At 30.2% G+C, this 5447-nt stretch overlaps 2 non-coding genes across 2 annotated transcripts; both read left to right on the top strand.

The window, feature by feature from the left end:
* Positions 1-1571: 1571 nt before the first annotated feature.
* TRNAL-CAA (transfer RNA leucine (anticodon CAA)) lies at positions 1572-1655 on the top strand. Its single transcript has one exon. It is a non-coding gene; the product is annotated as a tRNA-Leu (tRNA).
* A 156-nt stretch (positions 1656-1811) lies between these two features.
* Positions 1812-1883, top strand: TRNAP-UGG (transfer RNA proline (anticodon UGG)). The gene has a single exon. It is a non-coding gene; the product is annotated as a tRNA-Pro (tRNA).
* The last annotated feature ends 3564 nt before the right edge of the window (positions 1884-5447 follow it).

The raw sequence follows: 5447 nt of genomic DNA, 5'->3' as shown, positions 1-5447 counted from the left end.
TCCGCAGGTTTCTACTCATACTCTTTCTGGTTATCCTATGTTCTCTTTGAAAGCATGCTGCGGATAACAGTCCAGATATTGTATTGTTTTGGCCTTTTCATATGGTTTCATCATGATGCTGGTGTACAGCCCTTCTCCGTGGGTTTTATAGGCTCCATTTTGGCATTCTTGTCATATGACTCTTTGTTTCTAGGCTGATCCAGTCCCCGGGATATATGCTATGTTTCAAGTGAATGTACTCTGTGGCTCTTTTATATATCTTATATAAATACAATTATGCTTTTTTGTCCTGAAATATATATATATATATATATTTTTTATTTTTTTTTCATAAATATTTCAATATTAAATATTAAAATATAATAAATAAATATAAATGATAATTTATTAATATTATTATTCGACATTCTTACAATTATATATATAAATATTTATGAAACATAAACCAATCCTAAACAGTTTAGATAAAATATATACTTCCAAATCAAAATTTTTAAATTAAACGTTCATAATATGTAAAATATTTTTATATTAAAATACATTTTGGAATATATATATATATATATATATATATATAAAGTAGTTAACTTAATTAGTGATGGTTGGACTATTAATCAATAAAATAAAATAAAATAAATTAGAATAAATAAATAGTTTTTTAGTATTTTATAAAAAAAAATTTGTTTAGGTAAAAGTGCTTAAGGAAACAGGATAATGGTTCAAGATCCATAAACATTTAATAAAAGTGAAACCTTGCCCCATTACAAACCATTAACAATAATTTCAAGTAAAATAATTCTCCTTAAATAACAATGATGAATAACAACTAATGATAATTGTACTTACTACTAATTTAACAATTAAATTATGATAAATTAAAAAAAATTCTTACCTTCTAAATCTCAAAAAATACAAGCTTAAAATATTATTTTCCCTCTCATCGCACTTCTCAAGGAAGTTGCTTTGAGAATTTCGCATCGCTGCCATCTTTAACCAAAATGAACAAGTAAATAAGTCATTGCTGCGATCTTTAACCAAAATGAAGAAGTAAATAAGTTATTGTATGTTTGTGAACCTATTTATAATGCAGTTGGGCGTTTATTCTGTGTGGATGGGACGGTCGGCTTACAGCCTCCCCACCCAGGTTCAACCTGCATGAGGGCGCTGCTCCGCAGCATATTGTAACCAGTCTCGCTTCGTTATATATGTATAAAAAATTGTAAATATCAAGTTAATGTATAATTTCTACAGAGCGGCTCACCTCCTCACTTTTTTAAACCTATTTATAATGCTTTATTTACTCAAATAAAATAATTTGATATTATTTAAATTTGATATTAATCTGATTACATATCTGAAAAAGCCTCCTCACTTTTTTAAACCTATTTTTTTTTTTCCGAAGGTGGTAAAACCTATTTATAATGCTTTATTTACTCAAATAAAATAATTTGATATTATTTAAATTTGATATTAATCTGATTACATATCTGAAAAAGCTGTTGGGATGGCCAAGTGGATTCTGATATGAAAAGACTTATTAATTTGTCTCGAAGATATTAGTAACATCAATCGTCAGGATGGCCGAGTGGTCTAAGGCGCCAGACTCAAGTTCTGGTCTTCGAAAGAGGGCGTGGGTTCAAATCCCACTTCTGACAACTACGTTTTAAATTTATTATTTAATAAGTTTTTAATTTAATGGGGTATAATTTGCGGCTTTTGATTTCGTCATTATTTAATAAATTCTTATTTTACTAAGGTATAAGTTGAGTTTACTAAGGTCTAATTTTCGACGTATGGTTATGCTTTTTTCTGGGCATTTGGTCTAGTGGTATGATTCTCGCTTTGGGTGCGAGAGGTCCCGAGTTCGATTCTCGGAATGCCCCTTCTTTTGCGTGGGTTTCAAATCCACCAGTTTCTAACTCTCGGAATGCCCAGTTTGTAACTCCGTTAATTTTGAAATCGGTCATTCTCATCTTCTGATTTAAACATATATACGTTATCTTTTAATTCCGTTAATTTTGAAATCGGCCATTCTCGTTTCGTAATTTAACCATCTATATACTTATCTTTTGATTTTCTTTTGAATGTTACGTCCTGTAGGTACCGAGTTCGATTCTCGGAATGCACCATCACGCACGCAACAAATAAAAATAAAATGTTAATTTTTATTTAACAAATAAAAGAAAAATGTGGGTTGAGAAGAAACCATTTTTTATTTAATTACTTAATAAATACAATTTTTTTTTTTTTATTTAACAAATAATTTTTATTTTTTATTTAACCAATAAAAATAAAATTTGGATTTAGAAAAAAATCATTTCTTATTTACTTAACAAATAAAAATAAATGTGTGTCGAGAAGAAACCATCACGCATGCAACAATTCCCTTTAGCATGCACATATATTCATTGTCTTTTACCATACCCGATAGAATATTCATTGTCCTTTACCATACCCGAGAGAAATTAAAGAGAGTTCACACAGTACAAATCATATTTACTATTTTATTATTAATTATAATAGATATAATATATAGCACTTAATACACTGACTTTGATATAGAACATGACTTTAATTCATTATATAGAAATCAACATTTTCTAGACTGACACTTCATGATTTGTAATGACACTTACACATGACATGGAAGCATTATTTCCAACAACACCATCAAATGATAACTCAAATTTCTAATAATAATAATTTGGTGCCTTTTAACAAATTTTTTTCCCTTCCACTATCTGTGTGCATGCATTTGTATCAGGGTAAGGGATTTTTCTATGATTGAGTAGTATTAAGAGTAGTAATTACTTTGATGTATTATTATAATATTAATTAATTAATTAATTAATTATAATGTTGACGAATCCTTTTTTTTCCATGACGATATAGGAAATAGATGTAAACAAAATATGTTTCTCAAGATTTTGATATTTGTGTGAGTGTAAATAAATAAATAAATAAGATATTTCATATTGAGAAAAAAAAACAAATATTTTTAAAGAATGATATAACTTTTGATATATATATAGTTATTGTCTCACTTCTAAAAAATGGATAGAAAAACCTCTTTAAACAACTCAAATTGAGATTTCACCACAATTTTTACATCAGATTCCGACCAGAATTTTGCCAAAAACTCTAAAATGTCTCACATATAGACAACTCCAAAAAAAAAGAGGAGTGAAAGATTGAAAATTGGGATATATTAACTATGTAATTGAACACACACACACATATATATATTACACAAAAATGAGTAATTTAGTTTTAAATCCGTATTTAGTCGCAAAAATATACACGAGGGTTACATCTTCAATATTTAGACCTAACTAAAATTTAGAGAGAACACCGACCCATTACATAAAAGGACCTAAAAAACTAAAAATAGACCTAGTTACATCATATCTACAAGATTACAAAAAGGACAAAAATCCACATGTAGTGATAGTAGCTAGATTTAATCCTTGACAGTTGTTGGCCTGTTGAGATCTATGTCCTGCTTTCCTAAATCTTCCTAGTGTTTGTCAAGACCCGTGGGAGCATATTTCTTAGCTTGAGGTCCATGATAATGTTCTTGAATGTGTCCCCTTCATATCTCAAAGGAGATAACTGAAGATGAAGTCTCACTAGCTTGTCCATGAGATCCATCTAGGCATGGTACATTTGGTAGAACTTGACTTTGAGATTTATCTTCCATGTGAAGAGCTTCACGAGACTTGGAAAACATAATTCCTACTTCACTTTGATGTGTTCATCAATTCTACAAGGAGCCTATTCCTATTAGTTAGGAGTTTGTTGAGGTCTAGTTGGTTAATATATTCTCTCCAACTAGTTAGCTTCCTAGATTAGTGTGTGGTTGAGATATTCACTCAACTAAGAGATTGTATTGTTAGCTCCTATAACTACCGCTGAGTCAGCTCCCTTAACGGTTCCGATGATTAGGAAACCATCTGCTGCCTATTCCAAAAATTCTAGAAAACAACTGCAACAATTTCCTTAATTTACAGAAACTATCTTCAGTTAATTAATTTCTTGTTGGGAGCTCCTGGAGTGGTCCATTACTCCCTCTGCAGTTCTCTACCATGATCTGTGGAACAATTGACACATAGCCAACAAAATCTTGATGGAAGTTTGGCTACATCTACTTCTGTTTGGTCCCCAAGCTCACTAACTCAATCCCTTCAGTTTTACACTATCAAGTTAGAGTGATGAGAGCTTGGAAGTGCCTTCAGATTTTTTTTGTATTCTTTTTCTTTCTGCTTGCATGAAGATTATGTTACGATATTTTTAGGCATGGATAAAACAAGGCAGAAGTTGCTGCTCCTCATTATTCGATTCAGATGCGTAGGTGACCTTGCCTCTGAGTGAAATATTCTTGGCCATCAACTACGTGGATTTGATTTTTTTTCCATTTTGCTTCTACGTCAACCGAGCTATGCAAGTTGTGTAATATGACTCTGTCTCATAGTTATCCACATTGCTTTGTGTTACCTAATGCACATTTTTGTTACTAAACATTCTTTCCTCCAAGCGTTCTCAATTTCGACTTAAGCGTCCAGAATGCAACCTCTTATGACAACGTAGGGTTTTTCTGCCTTCAAACTGTAGAAAGCCTGCAGTGAAGGAGCTTGGATTGAAGCTGGAGCGTTGTTTTCAATCAAGAAAGGAAGTGGACTACGGAAGCGTAACAGGAAAGTTTGGTTTGCAGCAAAAGTAGCATCAATGGCCAGAGGTATTTTTCTTAGTGGGCATTAAAGTTTTCGATTCTTTCAAGTGTTTTATTTCACATTAAAGAATCGTTTTTATGCTTACATTTGGTATCAGAGCGAATTTTATCTCTGCCTTAGTGTGTGCAAATTTATAACTATGCTCATATTTAATTTGCGTGAAGCGGTGCTTTAATTTTATTTTATCTTGTGAGGAATTATTGTCGTCGTTTATAGTAATGATGATATTTATGGCGGTTTTTACAAGAAACAGTCATATGGAGTTTATTTAAAATGTCATTTTGACTTATTCCTTTCACGAAACATTGTTTTTGACTCTGGTTAAAGAAATGTTTATAATCTTATAAGTAAATTTTAAGTGTTTCATTAGTGCGGTGATTGTTTCCACTTTCCATATTTTTAATTACTTCATATTAAAATGTGTATACGCCATTTCACGTAGCATGAAATGTGAAATACTGTATATATTTTTGTTTATGCAATTTATAATAAATAATGTCTAAGTGATATATATAATTTTTAATTGATTAGAGAATAGCCATAGCATCTCTAATTAAATAAAATTATATATTATGATTGATTAGGATCACATAAAGAATATTTAGACATTAATTGTAATTAATTGTACTAAATATAATAAATTTTATCCCACAGGAATTTTTATTATATTTATATAATTAATTAGGATAAAATATTAAATTATTCATAACTTACCCA

Source organism: Pinus tabuliformis, chromosome 9 (assembly GCF_031772625.1).
Source record: "Pinus tabuliformis cultivar Carrire ecotype Pingquan chromosome 9, CPIR1, whole genome shotgun sequence".
Classification (NCBI taxonomy): Eukaryota; Viridiplantae; Streptophyta; class Pinopsida; order Pinales; family Pinaceae; genus Pinus; species Pinus tabuliformis.
This window is presented reverse-complemented; position numbering and strand designations above follow the sequence as displayed.